Source organism: Cavia porcellus, unplaced genomic scaffold (genome assembly GCF_034190915.1).
Source record: "Cavia porcellus strain 051 isolate PalLab524CR breed Dunkin Hartley unplaced genomic scaffold, mCavPor4.1 scaffold_6, whole genome shotgun sequence".
Classification (NCBI taxonomy): domain Eukaryota; kingdom Metazoa; phylum Chordata; class Mammalia; order Rodentia; family Caviidae; genus Cavia; species Cavia porcellus.
Window position 1 is genome coordinate 14,195,722 of NW_026947489.1, and position 19,557 is coordinate 14,215,278.

At 34.3% G+C, this 19,557-nt stretch overlaps 1 long non-coding RNA gene across 1 annotated transcript in view; it reads left to right on the forward strand.

Moving 5' to 3' along the window:
* Positions 1-1,516: 1,516 nt before the first annotated feature.
* LOC134476368 (uncharacterized) overlaps positions 1,517-19,557 on the forward strand; it is a 70,660-nt gene continuing 52,619 nt past the window's right edge. Inside the window, exon 1 of the long non-coding RNA XR_010047947.1 lies at positions 1,517-1,776. This is a non-coding gene — a long non-coding RNA (uncharacterized LOC134476368). The remainder of the gene's footprint in view (positions 1,777-19,557) is intronic.

A 19,557-nucleotide genomic window follows, 5' to 3' on the forward strand; every position in this document is an offset into this window, starting at 1 on the left:
GTGTCTCACCTCTTTAGAATCTGAAGAAAAGATGGAGAGAGACTGAACTTTTATACTAATGGGAAGATTCACTCTAAGAGAAAATACAAACTAAGTTTCAAATTGGATTAGCTAACACAGGAAATTCAGGATAGATTAGTGATTATTACAAAGTTTGTTTCATATCAGCTACTAGCACATAAAGATGAGAATGAACAAAGTACAAGATTTTAAAATAGATGTGTGTAAATTTTTCTGTTAAACTTCATTTAAAAAGTCACCAGCAAACATAGCAAATACCTAACTTATTTTGGCTGAAATATGGAAATTTATCCAATATAAAGGTAAACATGCAAAATAAAGTTGAATTTAAAAATCACAAGAATTGCTAAAATAACATATTGCGTAAACGAAATTTTTGTTTTTACCAACTGTGGCGGCACACACTTGTAATCTTAGCTCCTCTGGAGCTAAAACAAGCAGATTGCACTACTAAGGCTAACATTGGCACCTTCATGAGATCACCTCAAAATTTTTTTGAAAAATGCTTCAGGTGTAACTTAGAGGTAAAGCCTTTGCCTACCATAAGAAAGCGTCTGGGTTCATGTTCCATGAGAAATTTTGCTCTTACCCTAGGCTTATGGCAGCAGAGGCCACACCTTTCCTAGATTTTTTTGCTGCAAGGAATGAGTACAAAGACTAAGGTTGAGGTTGGTAGAAAATGACAAAAGCAATGATGTAGGGAATACTGTGATTTTAAGCTTCAAGAACTAATAAATGCATTAGTATTTTATCATGTTATAAAGGAGAACCACACTTTACAATTGTCAGTGATTGTCACTTTGCAAAGAAAATTAAATATAACTGATTTAACTAGCACAAAATTCCAATCCTACAATAAATTTCAACTCCTTACCTATTCTTGACATATTTGGAAACGTTTCTTCTGCCATGAAACTGATCATGTTAATTATATTAAAATCTCACCAATTATAATTGGGGCAATATAGAGCATATTGGTTATAGAAAATAAGTTTTTTTGGAGTATCATTCTCAAATCATCAAGTTTCTACCAACACTGATTTAGTAACAGTACTCTAGCATGTGTACATGTCTGTATGCATTGACATAAATGCACACACAAACACCATGTAAATTCTGCAAAGTTCAGAAGAAGATCTTTACTAAGTAAGCATTTGAGCAATTGTTAATGAGGACATTCCTTGCCTGTTTTGCTCTTTTTCTTTTGGACACTAGATGTGTGATGGAGTTCTTCAGCTTTGTGTTTGGTATTCACATTAAATATGGCAGTGAATAAGTAACATTCAGCTGACTTCATGCCATCTTATATTTCATAAACACCTCCGTGCCATAGTTTCATGTCTGACTCTGTACACATTAGGGACATCCTCAGAATAGACTGTCTTTACGCAGCTAACGACAGCTCAGTTGCCCATATGTATCTTACTCATGAGCCACAGAGATAATATTCTGATTCAGGGTGGGTGTTTGTAGAGCCACAGAGCAGAGACGATGAGTTGTCAGTGCACATTCATTCCTGATTGCTACACAGTACACATGGGAGCCAACTGAGAGCCATTAGGATTGCAGATCCGACAGCTTCGCTATGAGCTGCCAGGTTAAGTTAAGAACTGAGGATTATAGAAGACCAAATGTTTCTGCTGCAGCTCCAGAGGATTTTCTTCTTTTTAAATTGGGCAATAGAAGATGTCTAAATCTGAAAGCAGAGAGACACGACAGAATTATAACTGATGCAGCTAGTGAGTCACCATAAAGGTAACAATATGTGCATACCTTGTCTGAGACTTTTGAAAACTAGAAGTGGTCGGGTGTTGCTTGATTTCTAACCAGAAGTTTGAGCTCACCTAGCTCTTTTAGAATATGGAATTTCCACTTCAAGAATCTAAATGTCTTTATTGAGAAGGTTAAGAGAAATTTAAGTGTCTTTTTACATTAATAACATCCCTGTTTCTAGCCTTAAAACCATAAGTCCTGATGTGCACAAATTTAAAACTGCATATAGTTAACTGTACTACAGCCAGTTTGAGCAGATGGATTGAGGAGAATCAGTCAAATATATATCTTCTCAGAATTTGGCTGCTTTAGCCACTCATGTTAATATTACAGAGAGAGCTGAATTATTAAAACTGCGAAAACTATGAAAAGCTTACTCTTTTACAAAACTCCATGGTTGAGTTTCCTTGCTTTTCATATATGTAGAATTGCTAAAAAGGTGAATCTGTTGAGGTTTAGCCAATTAAAATACTCTAGAATCTATCCATCCTCTCATCTGTCTGGAATACAGGTGAATGTGTATGTGGGGCAGACCAGAGGCTGGCATGAACTTGGAGGTTTGAAGGCAGCACTAGTGGAGCCCGTAGGGAATCTCAGCGCAGGAATATGCAGAGTTCCAGAAGAGCTGCTGGTCTATAGAAAAAGTCTTACTGGGTAGAAGCTTGACTTTGGCGAACTAACTAGGAGAGTGAGTCATGGGATCAGAAAATTGATGCAAAGTCAGCTCCAGACTCTGGCACTGTGAGAATTTGTAAAGATTATTAAGATAAGGTACGAAATCCAGAGAGAAATGAAGGATAAACTTTCACTGAAACTGGGAGGAAAGACTGGAAGAGATTTAAGAGTGAATTAATATTAAAAGCAGCTTGGGCAAGTGGCAAATCAAATAGGCCTACGTTCAAAGAATAAGAATGTTAACTGAAGAGTACATCATCATGTGACCATTCAAAAGATTCTGAGTATCTGCTTGTATCACTGGTGCCATTCTTGGAATCATTTGCTGTAATCATTTGTTTATTTATTGTTGTTGCTATTGTTTTGTTTTTTGTTTTGGTATTTTAATTTCTTTTGGTATCAAGAATTGAACTCAGGACCTTGCACTTGCCAGGCAGGTGCTGTGTTGCTGAGCTGTTTCCCTGGCCCCTGCTATAATTATTTAAATGTAATGGTACATCTTGCAAGAACATTAAATTCTGAAACTTGCTGAGAGGTTAAAAACCACTGTCTTAGTCACTTTCATTGGTTCTGGGATGAAATACCCAACACTCATTACATAAATGAGGAATATTTGTTTTGACTTACAGTTTGTAGAGGTTTTAGTCCATACTTGGCTGGCTACAAAACAGGACAGTTCAGTAAAGAACTTCTCACAACACAGCAGTGGAGAAGCAAAGAGAGAGGGAAAAAAAGTAAGTCAGATTATGGGACGGAGATACATCTTTCCAAGACATGCACCCATATTCCTGCCTCCATCGACCAGGCTCTACCCCAAAATGTACAGTTATCTATAAATGTACCAGTTCACTAATCCTCTCCAATTCCCTCACCTGGAGCATGTGAGGCTTTTCAGGGACATCTAGATATAAACCATGACTACCACCTATCTAAAATCTACAGTTGAGTCCTTCCAAATCCTCCATATATAACCCACAGAGAAATTCACATGCACACAGAACTTTAGAGTGTTGGTTAGAGTATAGAAAAGAACAAAAACAGAGTCTATATAAATTTAGTAAGATGATGAAATCGTTGTCTGGGTAACTGGCAGATCTCTGTTGGCAATTACACAGAAATGCAGAAAAAGTTCTATCATGTCTGTTCTTCTTACAACTGCAAAGCTTCTATGACTTAAGACTATGCATAAATTGTGTTATTTTTAAGAATTAAATAAAAATATACAATAGTATTCTGTAAGCTAATATAATTTATTTATGGTGCCTTTTATTTCATTAACAAGAAGTTATACATTAGTTGTGGTACTTTGAGCTGTATACATTAGAGACATTAATTAACTTAATCTTACCAGAAACCCTGAAAGTTAGAAATTATTGTATCCATTTTACAGATAAAAACACTGACTCAGAAATATTAATTGACCTCAGTCTATACATAATTTAAATAAAATCCTACCTGACTGCAGATATTTTTATTTTCCCTAAATATACATAACCAGTGTTAACAAGTTAACATTTTTAGAGTAACGGTCATGATTTCTTAAAAAGTAGGTTACCACAGAAAATAGATTCAAGATGATTTACTATGATACTTGCAGTGAAAACACCAGGATGGCTTAAAACCGATTTTCTAACTTCAGAATTTTTTTCCAACTTTGTAGAACCAAATCAGTAAAGAAGCCAAGAATTGCCAGAATTCTCAACAATGAAATAAGTCAGTCATCTCTCTGTCTCTTTCAAACTATAGCAATGATTCAAAACGAAATTAAGCAAGATTGTCTTCCAGGGACATTACTTATCAACACTTCTAATTTTGTTCAGCTAATTAACAGAAGAAAGAACTAAAATTTTAAATTTTAATTGCTAATTTTGTAATGTTTTCCACTATGCTAACCTGCTTCTAGGCAAATGAAAGCAATACGAAATGACTAAAATCAGTGAGTACAGGTATAGGTAAGATTCTTCTTTTCAGAAAATGTAAGTCTGGCATCAGTATAAAGTGATTTATTTTGAACATTCATTAATGGGATTCAAGTTTGTGTTGTTGGTTAAGCTCACTCTTTGTATTTTGTTTGTTTCTTTGTTTTGGGTGTGGGGTGAGGTGGAGTCTACTCTGAATGTCTGTGCAAATGTAGAATTCTATAATATTTTTAAAAATATGTGTGTTCACATTAGGTGTACTGATGTCATTTCATTCATTCAGCAAATACATATGACAAGCAGAGGATTCTAGAGTCCCAGTTCTGGAGTCATTCATGGAATGCGCTTCCATTACAGACTTCAGGCCATGTTTGATGCTTTTTGTAGCACAGTGCAGGGGGTACTTTTGCATGGCATGGTCGAAGAAGGTTACGTGGAGAAGATGACTCATGGGCACCAATGTACAGTACAGAGTCAACCATATAGGGCCTCTGTTCTACAGTTGCATATTTTATACATAAGCATGCTAAACTTTAGAGAGATCAAGTTATGTACTCACTATGGCAGTTGTATGGGCTGAGAGAGGTGAAATTTAAGTGCGATTCTATCTGAATTCAAAACCAATAATGACTTTCATGATGAGAAAAAAACATGAGTTTGAAATAATTCCCAAAGAAACCAGCATATGGGAAAAATGCTCACACACAAACACAACTCGAGACTCCTGGAAATATAATAGGTTATCTTTTTCTTTTGCTCTTTAATTCACCACGATTCCATTTATTTCAGAAATATTTGTCTTATGCTAGCCAAGTACAAGAGAGACCAAAAGAGAACTGGAAATGCTGCTCTTCTCTGGCAGATTGTCTCAGGCTCTGGTTTTTCTAATACACACAAAAACAGAATGATAAAATAGGAAGAATTTTACAAATATTTATATAAATGGTGGATTAGGACACCTGGCAGAGCAGGTGAATTAGCTACAGAAGGAAATGTTGCCTGAGAATTCAACTACGAGGAAAAAGTGACACATTTTACAGCTAAAATTAATGCAAATTTGCTCTTCAGTTTATCTCCAAAGCTCAATAAAAGTGAGGGATTCCTTTGTTTTCTTTTACATCTACAAGAATATTTTAAAATTAGATACTCATAAGCAATGACTCTCCAATCTATGCAGACAAATGTATGAGAACAAAATATCAAATTTCTGCATCTCACCCAGATTTAACATGCCACCTATACAATTCCGCAACAAAATCTATCCCTTGAAAGTAGCTCCTGCCATTAGTGTAATGCACCAACGCAGGCAACTGTAATGATTATTTAATTGAATATAGATGTTGGTTGAATACCAGTGCACAACACCATGCATTTTAAATCAATTGTGATACATATTAATTCAACCCTCATAATAGGCTGTTTCTGATAACAAACATAAAAGGATAGATTTTTAGTCTTGTGGGAGTTTATAACCTAAATGAATACATATTCTCCTTTTAAATGTCATATTTTGTTGGCAAATAAGAAGGAAATTTCCAAAACTTTTAATTTATCTTAAATGAAAACTTTATTTTGGTATAATAAATGCAGCATTCCTGAGAAAGAAATTTAGTGCCTTTCCATATTATTAGTCGTATAAGTGGTCATTTTTGAATCTACTATATAGAAAACTGTTTCAAGAGATGAGTAAGTAGATCAGAAAGCAAAGTCTTTCCTCTAGGAAATTTAAATTCTGGCTGGAAAATATATATCACATAGAATAGATAAACGAATATGTAATAACACCAAGGCTGCTAATTTATTGCAAAATAAAAAATTGAGGTTGAACAGAGGGGATTCCTTCAGGTAACCAGGGCAGCCCAGGAGAAGCAACAAACAACTCTGTACCCACATGCACACCGGTCACTGGGGAAGCCTATTGAGTGTAGCCACATGGGTTTGACAAAGCAGCCCCCTACCCCAACACCTCCCTGAGAACATGTCGTGGCCACAAAACCCAGATGACAGGTCCACTCCCTTATACTGAGCCAGTGGGGAAGTGCCTGAGAACTGGCTCCTTTGGAAGATCCCAGGAAAACAAGCATTAAGATGAAGAAGCAAAAGGCAATCTGTAGCCTCCAGTCCACACAGAACAGGTCCAGGAAACATAGGAATGGAAGAAATCAGCAATTACACCCCTGAAATTTCTCAGATAATGGTAACTGAAGTAAAGAAACAATTTCATAAGACTGTAAAAGTCATCAGAACAGAAATAACATCTCAGAAAAAACAAGAAGTGGCAAACATAATAGAAAAAAAACATAGATTTTTTTTTTTAAAGGAGCATAGCAAAATGAAGGAAACCTTGAATGAACAATATGGGAAGGAATTACAAAAACAGGTTCAAAGAGATATCCAGGAAATTAAAAAGTCAATCAAAAACTGGCAAAAACACTTTAAAGAGGCACTTGAAACACACTAAAGATAGACTTTGAGATCTTGAAGACAGGATTACAGCTAGTAATTGTGAAAGGGAAGATCTCCTAAAACTAACAAGAAAGCAGAAAACAACAAAATGAAACAATGAAAAATAAAAAGGTTGATAGGTGTCAGTGAAAATGCAGAAGTCAACACAAATGAGGTGAAAAGGCTTATTTACAGAACAAATTGCAGGGAACTTCACAAACATGGGGAAAGGACCAGATGTACAGATAAGTGATGCATATAAAACTCCAATTAGCTTACAAATAAAATAAAGCTACATCCAGACATGTAATAATCAAGATACCAAAGATTCAGTACAGAAACAGAATATTAAAAGCTGTTAGAGAAATGAAACAAATCATCTATAAAGGAAAGCATATCAGAATCACAATAGATCTCTTAATACAAACCATCAAGTGAAGGAAAGCTTGGTGTGAAGTACTTCAAGTCCAACAACATCCAACCCAGATTGATGTACCTTGAAAAATCATCTTTCAAAATTAATGCAGAAATAAGATACTTCCATGACAAGGAACAATTGAAGGATTCATGACCACAAAACCAAGCGTACAAAGAGTACTGAAGGATATTCTAGAGAGAGATAAAGAGGACCACAGCTCCAGGAAGAGTAGCAATGGGGGATCACTGAGCATGGCAGGCAGTCGAACAGTGGGGCAAAGTAGGGAGCCAATGGCAGGAAAATAACATGGCAGAGATAAACCAGGGCATGTTGGTTGTAACCATTAATGAAAGTGGCCTACATTCACCAACAAAAGTAAACACAGGCAGAATGGATCAAGAAATAAGATCCATCAAAATGCTGTATAAGAGAAGTACTTTTAACATGAAAGGAAACTCATACACTGAAAGCCAAAGGAGACAAATCAATGCTGCATGTGACAGAGAATCAGAAAAAAGGCCGCCACAGTAGCATGCCCATTAACTGCACAATGGGCAAGGAAGATACGGTGTTTTTATACAATGGAAAACTATTCAGCTATAAAAAGGATAATCTTCAGGCTCTTGTAGGTAAATGAATGCAACTTGAGATCATGCCAATCAGTGAAATGATTCAAACTCACATGGGTGAACATTGTGTTGTCTCCTTACTATAAAAAAACTGAAGTAGTTAGTAGGATCCAAAATGTACAATAGACATTGTGAAACTGAAAGAGAAGGAAATGCCTAAAATGGGAAGGTGGTAGCTCCTGGTGATTTCCTATTATCTTGTACTAAGTTCCGGTATCATTTTCATTGTTTTGTTTTGTTAAGTTTTGTTCTGTTTTGTTTTCTTTGATTTTATTAAGTCTGACATCATGGGCATCTGTTTTGAAGGCAACAAGATATACTATGGTAGCTATTGTTATTTCTTATTATCTTGTATTGAACTTGTATCACTTTTTTGTTTTTTTTTTTTTGTTTGTTTTTTGTTTTATTTTAATTCTATTTGATTTGTTTGATTTTATTATTTTTGATGGTATGGGCAGCTATTATGAAAATAACAAGAGGCATAGCTGCCAGTATTGGTTTCCTATTATTATGTTTGAAGTCCTGTATAACTTTCACAGTTTTGCTTTAATTGGCCTTATTCCATTTTATTTTGTTTGGTTTTATTCTCTTTTAAAATAAAAAAAAGATTGATAAAGGGTATAAAGATATAGCAGTACAGTAAGGGAATTATATCATATAAGATGCTCAGAGCAAACATGTCTGTTAAGATATTCATTGACACTTTCATGAAGAACTACAGAATTGATTGTGTAGATTTCTGATGACAGAGAATTCCAGGAAGAAAAGATACAAAGGATGAACCAGAAGGTGCATGATGTGGCAGAATGAGATAGAGACGAGCAGTGTCACTATAGCAGAATGAACTAAGGAGGATTGCAGAAGGATAGGTCAAAAATGGAAGGTCACTGGAATCATAGAGTGACCTCAGATCATAGTAATGACTTTGAACGGTGCTGAAAAGGGATTGTATATACTTTGAGGAATCTGAAAAGAGAAGGAATGAGAATTTTTGGTCAATTGAAAAAGGAATGTCTATAAAGTAAATATATGTCTTTCAAAAAACTCACAAAATCTCAAAGCAAACATTTTCCCCTTCATAGAATAATAGTTTTGGTCCTTAGAATAAACACAGTTGTATAAAGCATAACTACCAAGATATTTTTCTGTCTTTGTCTCTACTTTTTTAAAATCTAAAGTTGTATATGTTTGAAATATTATGATTTTATTTTAGTAGATGTGAAATTCTGGCATGAAATGGAGTAGGGAGGAAGAATTCATGTTATTAAATGTTCTCCCACACTGTGGAGAATTATTTGATTCTTCTAAATTTATATTTTGATTAATATCAAATGCTTATCATATTCCAACAGAAAAACACATCATATGCAATTTGATCTTTACAATATCCTGAAAATTGTACCCATGTTTGGCAGGTAGGGAGATATAAGCAGTCCGCACTCCTGCACACCAAGCCACCACTAATAAGCTTGCATCTCTTAGATAACCTGCATAGTCAGGGAGCAACAACCAGATGCACCGTGTGTGCCTGCAAGCTGCCACTAGAAATTTTTGCTTTGTTTAGGCAGCCGGCATCCACTGATAGAATCAGAAAAATACACCTGGTCTGCCTGCCACCATCAGGGGAATCTTGATGTAGACACACAGGCTGAGGGAAAAAGCAATCCCAACACCATGAACCCCTGGCCAACTGGGACGACTCAGTGTAGATGTACAGGTCCGGAGAAGCCCACCCCATGCCTTGCTCTCTCCCTGGGAACAATTGGTGGTCTCATTCCCTTACACTACAGAGAGGCAGCCAACCTGAGAAATGCTGTGGACCCCACAACCAGCATGTTGGAATGAAGGCAGGAAAAAGTCAAGACAAAAGAACAAAAGGCAATCTCACACCTCCAGCCCACACAGAACAAGTCTGGGAGATATTGCCATGGAACAAAATGGAAGTCACACACCTGAAGTTTCTGAGAGTATAGCAACTGAAGTAAATAAATAACTTCATGAGATTGTTAAAGTAATCAGATCAGAAATAATATCTCAGGCAAAAGAAGAAATCACAAACATTTTGATAGAATTACTGAGCATATCTAAGAAAGACAGATAAAAAAGAGAAGCATTAAAAATGATGGAAATGAACAATATCGGAAGTAACTGCAATGTATGAAGAAGATTCAAAGCGATATCCAGGAAATTAAAGTCAGTCAAAAACTGACAGTACCACTGGAAAGACATTGAAGATACTTTCAGACCTTGAAGACGGGATCACAGCTAGTGATCAAGAAAGGAAAGACCTTTAATTAACAAGGAAGCAGGAAATCAATGCCTGCAAGGCGACACAAAGAAAAATAACTGAAGAATGATAGATATCATCAAAAAAGCAGGAGTCAACACAAATTTTTAAAAAATGTACAGAAGTAATAGCAGAAAACTTCTCAAAAACAGGAAAAGGATCTGACAGAAGATAAGCAAGGCATACCAGACTCCAACTAGCCACAAGCAAAATAAATCTATACTCAGATATGTAATAATCAAGATACCAGAAATTCAGTACAAGAACAGAATGTTGAAAGCTGTTAAGCACCAACAACAAAAAACAGATCGCATATAAAGGAAAATCAGTCAGAATCATGACAGACCTCTCAATGTAAGCTATCAAATAAAGATGAGCATGGAGTGAAGTATTTCAAGTCATGAAAGAAAACAACGTCCAACCCAGATTGATGTACCTTGAAGAATTATCTTTCAAAATTAATGCATAAATAAGATATTTCTGTGACAAAGAACAACTGAAAGAATTCATGACCACCAAACCAACCCTACAATGAGTACTGAAGGACATTCTAGAGAGACATAAAGATGACCGTAGTTCCAGGAACCCCTGCAGTGGAGAATCACCAAAGAGGACAGGCAATTAAAAGAAGGAAAAAAAGTAAAGGACCAACAGCAGAAGGACATCATGGCAAAGACAAGCCACTCCATGCTGGATGTAACTATTAAAGTAGGAGACATCCATTCATCCATAAAAGAAACACAAATAGATTGGATCAAGACACAAATTCCCATGAATATACTGTATACAGGAAACACATTTAACTTAAAGGAAATTCATAGACTGAAAAACAAAGGAGGGAAAATAATTGTTCCACATGACAGGAGACTTGAGAAAAGCAAGGGTAACGCGCATTTACAATAAGAAAGATATGGTATTTTCTTACCATGGAAAGCTATCCAGCTATAAAGTAGGATAATCTCAAGGTTTTTGTAGTTAAATGGATGCAACTGGAGATCATGCTCATGGATGAAATGGTTTGGACTCATACAGGTGAACTTTGAGTTGTATCCCTAACATAAAAAAACAGAAGGAGTAAATGGGATCCAAAAAAAAAAAAAAAATAGATATTAGAAAATCAATAGGGGAGGAAACACCTAAAAAGGTGCCAATCACTGTTAATGTCCTATAACCTTGTTTTGCATCATCGTATCAATTTTATAATTTTTTTAGGTTTGATTTTATTCTGCCTTGCTTGGTTAGACTTTATGGTTTCTGTTAGTGTAGGCAGCTGTTTTGAAGATAACAGGATGTATTATGGTAATCATTGTTGATTTCCTATTATCTTGTTTTGAAGTCTTTAATGCTTTCATTCTTTTGATTTTATTGTTCTGTTTTGCTTAATTTTATTATGTCTGAGAGTATAGACAACTATTTTGAAGAAGGTGAGAGACATTATGATAGTCATTTTTCATTTCCTATTATTTGTTTTCAAATCCTATAATACTTTCATTCCTTTTCCTGACTGATTGTAGTCTGTTTTGTATTGTTTGATTTTATTATATGTGAAGTTATGGACAGATATTTTGAAGAAACCGAGAGACATTATGGTAGCAATTGTTGATTTTCTATTGTCTTTTTTGGATGTCTTTATTGACTTTTCCTGGATGACTTGCATTGTTCTGTTCTAATTTGCTTTATTCTATTTTGTTTTGTTTGATTCTTTTCTCAATTAAAATTAAAAAATTTTTTAAATGCATGTATGTGTTTATGGGGAGAAGAAAATAGGGCTTTTAGAACTAATTATCCCACATTCTTAAAAACAGACAAACCTGACCCAAAAGTCAAGTGCTCTCTCCACAAAATTATGGTCATCTATCTTGAAAAGAAGATGAGTAAGTAGATGAAAGAGTAAGAAAAGAGTAAGTACAGGAAAGAATGAAAGCAAGAAAAATGGGAAACCAATTGGAAAATACAATGTAAAGTGGTTTTGTTACTCCTCTAGAAGGTAAACATATAACTACATTATGAATCAGCATTCCACTACTGTATATGTATGCCTTGAATTAAAAACATATTCAAACACTTCTAAACATGTTGCTCATATCAGCACTATTCATAACTGCCTACAGGTAGACATAGAAAAATGCCCTTCAAAGAATGAATGAATATATGAAAAACAAATTGTGAAATATCTACAATGCACTATTGCTCAGCCATTAAAAAGATCGCTACTGAAATCTACCACAGTGTGCAGGAACCTCAGAATCATGGAGCTAAGCGAAAGAGTTAAGACACAAATAGTTATGTGTTTTGTGAATCTATTTGCAGAAAATAGTCAAAATTAACAAATCAACAGAAATAGGAAGAAGATTGATTGGTAGTTCCCAAGGATTGGGGAGAAAAGGTTATAAGAAACCCACTTTTTGAGTTCCAGATTTCCCTTTACAGTCTGGAAATTGTGTTGTAACTTGATAAATATGATGGTGGCAACAGAGTATGCATGTGCTAAGTGGTTCCTCTTATGTTATAAGGATTTCAGCTGATTAATGAAAAATGAATAACAATGAAAAGAAAATAAAAAAGTAAAAAGAAGAATAGAATAGGTTCATAAATATGAAATATGAGAAACTCAAGTATGAGAAATTGTTCTTAGTTTGTCAAAAAAAAGTTGGAGATACACTGAATGTAGGTATGTGTGCTCCTCTTCTATCATCTGTGCACGGGCTCGATGAATAATTACAAAGGAGACTTACAAAGCCACATCAATCCTTAAGTGTTGTTCTGTTGCTAAACTTTTATAATTCAAATGCAGTAAATGTCATTAAAAAGTCAAACCACACAGTAGTATGTAAAGTGGTTAATGTGCACCATTTTTCATTCTTCAGTTTTAACTGTGGTTAACAATTATCTATTTTTTGTTTGTGTCACTTAGTGATGGGTGACTCATTGAAAGACCTCACATCTTAGGTAGAAACGTATTGTCATCGTTTCAGAAAAATCGCATTGCTAAAATTCTTACTACATTAAATAAAGCTAACTGCAGATTAGATTCAACACGTTTTTTACTATAAAAGACATACTTTGCTGTTGCTAGTTGGCTAGTTTTGTTTTAGTGAGAAGGAAAACACAGGAAATAGCACACACAGACACACACACACACACACACACACACACACACACGCACGCACGCACAGCCTCTCACATGACCAGCCATTGACCTAGTTAAATGAACTTAGCACTGCAGGTTGAATCAGATAGACTGTCATTCCATCACACTGAAGACAGCAAACCAACTGTAACAGATGGGCAGCAATGAAAGCAAATGAGCCTGAGACTTTGCAAATAAACCTTGTTTCACCTCATCAGAAAATGTTTGAACTTTCCATATACTGTTTCCTTAAGAGGTCCATTTGTGTTGTGCTGTATTATAAATAAAAGCCTACCATCTGAAGGACCGTGGCTTTCGCTAACCTTAAACCTAGAAAATATTACTCTAAGACAAATAGTCAAGTGAGTTATCATAATCCAATAAAATATCCTCTATTCCTCTCAGCTCAAAACAAGTGAGGCACATAGATTTAAGTAAAAGCATTCCCATGCTACATTTAGTTTTCCACTGAAGAATTAGATATAATACTGTGACCATTAATTGCAATACAGCAACTTCACTGGAGTAAGAAGTGCCAGGCAGTAAAACACAGTTCTGGGTGTGTCTGTAAATAACAGAAGCTGGAGGACTCGCTGTAGTGCTGAGTGGCCCCAACTAATGTTTTGGGGCTTGGATGGAGTAAAACATGAAAGAAGAATGTATACTCCTTTTCAAGAGCTCCAGGCTTCCTGTGCCAGTGTGCCCGATGCTGTCAGTCACCTGGGTCATGGCCTCCAAGTCTTCAGTTCTTGACCTTATATAGCAGACCTTATAGCCCTCTGACAAGCTTCTAGGTCTTTTATCTTGAACTGGTTCCACATCCTTAATTTCTCTTCTGCAACCACCATCTTCCTAGTTTAAGCAGCTACTGGACCTTCCATTCTCCAGCACACATACTGTGGACTGTCCTGCCTCTTATCAGGCAAGCATATCTGATAAATCTTCTTGAATAATTATACATGTATTTTGTATTGATTTTGCTCCTCTAGAAAGCACTAATAAAATATGAATATTATTCTGTGCTAAATAAGATCTTACTTTTATATAAAACTTTGGTATATTTATCTTTGCACTCAGAAACAAATGTCACTATGTTGTATATATTTAAAAATAATTGTTGTGCTTCACCATTGCTATATTAGTTGTATGGACACAACACTGTTTAATAATGTTTATTACTTATTAATTCTACTTTGATTGTTTTCAAGTATTTATTTGCTATACAGTATTTTCCTAGGAATTATTTGCACAACCAATGTGTGCTCATGACATACAGAGGTAAAGGGAAGGTTGTCACATGGAAACATTTTTTGCACTAGGTGTAAACTTCCTTATTCTTATGTCACTGGCCAATAGCATAAATGCCTAAAATGTTTTGTTGGAATTGTAAATTTCATATTTGACCATATTGAGTAATTTCCACACAAACTGTTACATTACCTTCTGATTGTTCTTGATATACTGCAGTCTGTGGAAACAGTTTTTGTAGCCTCTTTCATTTCCTAAGAATTTCAAATTACCAAATATTTACTCTTATATAACTTAGATGGCAGTGTTATTTTTTGTATAAGTGGTAGGCCTGATGAGGTCAAATGAGATCTCAAAAAGCACTTTACATCACCTACTTAGAAAATGAGCTAGAAATACTGTGTTGCTAAAGTAAATCTGAAACAAACTTCAGGAAATTCTGCATTGAAATACAGGATGTTTGTGATGAAAGTTAGTTTTCTGGACTATTGGCTTCTGCTTCCTGAATGAGAAACATATCACATAACACAAAATCCAACGAGAAGGACAAATTTTAACTAGGCATTTAGTGAGCTGGAAAACAGCACCTAAAAATGAATTTCAAGAGATAAAAAAAGCATCATTATATTATATTAGGAAAGAGTAATCTAATATTTGCAACAATAACATTGAAAATAACTATAACTATGGGTCTTGAGTGGTCATGAAATCTGAGAGCTTTCAAAATTCAAATATCTAGGCAGATCCTTTGAGACTGTGATACTGAAAAGCACTTTAAAAGCTATTCTAGTGATTATAATTTGTAGCCAAAGTAAAGAACCAGCAAACTATACCTATGTGTGAAAACAACATCAGATGTTTATCCAGTAATACTCAAGATATAAATAATAAACAAAGAAGACAGGTATTATTGATGAAATCAGAATTCAAGGGACTATTAACCAGCTCTTCAGATGTGTTCACAGAACTCTCCAAATAACTGAAAAACAGCAGCTATGTAGAAGCACATATCATATAATGACATTTTGGTCAACAATGGATCACATATACAATGGAAGTCTCATAAGATTATGTCACTTAATCATGTTGTAGCTCCCTTAGTTTTTGGAGGTATGATGTATGATCTTGCATTTAGAAGAACACTTAATGATGCATTTCTCAAAATAACACAAAAATAAACAAAAATAAATACTAGTAAATTTTACCTCACTATTACAATAATCACTTCTGTATGCTAATCACTTTAAATGTGAATTTCCCTAAATGCACTTTAAAAGACATTGTTCTATTTAATTAAACACAAAACAAAGCCCACCTATACATCATTTATAAGAAATTAATTCTAAAAAATCAGATTGGTTAAAAGTAAAGGGACATAAAGAAAATTATCTTGCTCGTACCAATCAAAATACAGGAGGAGCACCTGAGTATAATAGATTCTAACAAAGAGAATTATAGAATAGATGATTAAGGTTTATGAAAGATATTATATAATGATAAAATAGTCAGTTTTCCTAAAAGATATAACAATCTTAAACATATATGTGCCTAACAACAGTTCATCAAAATTCAGTAGGCAAAACTTAACATAATTATTTTAGATGCTTCAATATTTTTTTCTTTCAGTACTTGGTAGATTAAGCAAACAGAGAATTAGAAAGTATATGGAAAACAAAAATATACCAATCAAATGGATCTAACTGAAATTTATAGAACACTGTAGCCCATGGCAGCAGAATACATAATCTTGTTTATCTAAATAGTCCACTCTTAGTCATAAAATGCATATTAAAATTTTTCAAAGAATAAAAACCAAAGTAAATTCTTAGACTATGACAGAGTCAAACAAGTAATCAATACCAGAAAGACAGTTATAAAATTCCCATTTATTTGGAGAGTGGTAAAATCTCTAAATAACCCACCAGTCAAGTTAGTTTTGGAGAAATGTAGAAGCGGTTTTAAAATAAATGCAAATGCAGTTTATTAAAATGTGAGGCCACAAGGGCTGCGGATTTAGCTCAGCAGCATAAGCATCTGCTGAGCAAGTGCAGGGTTGTGAGTTCGATCCCCAGTACCAAAATAATAATAATAGTAGTAGTAATAATAAAATAAAGTATAGGGCCACAGCAAATAAACATAAAAAGTATATAACATTAAAAGCAGTTAATAGAACAAAGGTAAGATCTTTTAAATGTAAAAAAAAAGAAAATTAAATTAAAAGCAGGTAGAGGAAATAAAATGTAGTGTAGAAATTGAAGAAATTCAAAGCAATAGAAAAGACCAGCATATTCAAAAGCAGTTTATCTAAGAATATAAATAAACATATCAATCTCTAGTCAATCTAATCAAAGAAAAAAGAGCAAATCCAATGCATAAATTAGCATAAAAAGTGTCACCACTATTTATCCTACATAAGAAGGTTAATAAGGGACACTTAGAATAGATTTCCATATGGGCTGGCATAAATTAAAAAGGGTGTCATCACTGTGGAAAATAGTTGGATAGCTTTCTACCCAGTTGAACATGTATTTAGCCGTGATCCGCCAACCTCATACTGATTTGTGGTGTTTCTCACAGAAAAATGAAAACTGATCCTTACAATTCCTGTATATAAGGTTTTCAGCAGCTTTTTCCATACTTGTCAAGAACTGAACACATAATTACATAAGTTACATGCTATATAATTCCATCCCTATGATGTTCTGGAAAATGCCAAATTACAGGAAAAGAATACATTAGTGGTTTCCAGGAATTGTAGGGTAGGCCCTGGATTTTTCACTAAAAAATGTTGGTGTTATTATACTATCTTACATCTTGCTTTTTGAACTGTAGACATTTTTGAAGGCTCAGGGAAATATACATAAAAAAGAATGAAATTCCTTCTGTCTAAATCTGCAAAAGTCAATTAAACAAAATAAAAAGTTTCAGTGCTGCTGCTTAACCAGAAATAAAATGTGAGTTTACATTTTCAATAGTTATGCTAAGAAACCAACCAAACAGAACTCCCAACAGGTAAACAAATTAATCACATGCATTTTAGTGTACTTAAAGTAAAAACTTGAATATACAGTTTGAAATATTTAGTAGTGATATTCTAAAACATCTTAGTTGATTGTGCTCTAGCGTATTTTTGTCTAAGTGCAAAACACTATGTATGCTTGAGAACCAGGATGTGATGGTTTAAAAACAGCTTGTAAGTCAATAAGCCCTAGCTCTCCACCCAGATCTTTATTTGGTATTTGTCAACCACACCTGAAATACTTAGCCAAATTCTTTTGTCTGTATCTTCCATAAATAATTCAGAGAAGACAATTTAGACAATAAGAACTCTTGAAATTATATGGTAAGACGGACAGTTGAAGAAATAGGCTACATATAGTCTGCAAGAGAGAGATTTAGGTAGGGAAGGAAGTCATAAAAGCAGTTTTTATGGGTAGGAAAAGTACTCTTATAAAGAAGACTTTCCCCACACATCAGTAAGAGTCCTGTGATTAAAAGAATCCAAATAGATTGTATGCTGAGTGTCAAAATTCTTATAAAAAGATATACCATACTTGGTCTATTGGAATCACTTTAAATTCTTCACATTCTAAGATTTGTACTGTAACTATGGACATGTCAATGAACTATCTTGCAAAATAGTGAGCTCTTCCACACATAAAGCATTCAGGAAGTGGCTGAAAAGCCTGGACTCAGATGGGAAGTTGGTTGTCCCTGGATTTCTAGGTTCCCTTTTGATCCAGAACTTTATGGGACTTCTCTGGAATGTTTATGTTTAGACGGATCTTCAATGGTTAACAGTGTTGGTGAATAAGTCTTATAAACAATATTAATTAGCTTTGATTCCCAAAATTACCCCCCTCTCATTTGGCATATGGGAATATTTTATTTTTCTTCATGCTGTTGAGATTGGTAACGCTTTCCTACTTTCTTTCTCAGTGAATTTATTATTGATGTGTGGGAACACTATTGATTTTTGTGTGTTGAGCTTGAATCCTGCTACTTTGCAGAATATGGTTATCTCTTCTGGTTATCAATTCTAAGAGTCTTTCAGTGGAATTATTTGGGTCCTCTTTGTGGAGAATCATCTCATCTGCAAATAATGATAATTTGGCTTCTTCTCTTCCTGTACATAGCCCTTTTATTTCTTTCTCTTGCCTAATTGCTCTTGCTAATGTTTCAAGTACTACATTGGATAGAAATAGGGACAGTAGACATCCTTGTCTTCATCCTGAATTTAGAGGAAAAGCTTTCAATTTTTCCCCAATTAATATAATTTTTGGACACAGTTTTGTCATGAATGACTTTTCTCAATTTGAAGTAGGGTTCTTTTATATCTATTCTCTTCAAAGTTTTTTTTGTTTGTTTGTTTGTTTTGTTTTTTTGTTTGTTTGTTTTTTTAACGTGAATGGATGCTAAAGACTTTCAAAGGCTTTTCTTTGTATATTGAGATGACCATGTGGTTTGTTTCTTGCTTTTGTTTAAGTGTTACCTTTGTTGATTTGCATATGCTGAACCACCCTTGAATCACTGAGATGAAGACTACTTGGTCAGAATGTGTGATTTTTTTCATGATTTATTTCATTTTGTTTGATATATTGCATTGATATGTCTCATCCTTGTGGAGGAATTTTGTATCTATATTTACTAGAGAAAATTGCCTAAAGTTCCTGTTTGATTAGTTTCTTATCTAGTTTTGGAATCAAGGTAATGTTAAATTTTCAGAAAGAATTTGGGAGTATTCCTTTTATATTTTCATTAAAAATTTAAGAAATTCCATCAGGACCTGGGCTTATTTAAGTTGGTGGTATTTTTATTACTGTTTCAATTTCATTACCTGTTATTGAATTATTCAGGGCTATTATGTCTCTCATTTCAGTTCTTGGTAATTTATATGTATCATATTACCTCTCTCTAATTTATTTCTTTACATGTTTGCAAAATAGCTGTACTAATATTCTGAATTTTAGCAGTGTTTGGTGTGATTTCACATTTTTCATTTATAATTGCAT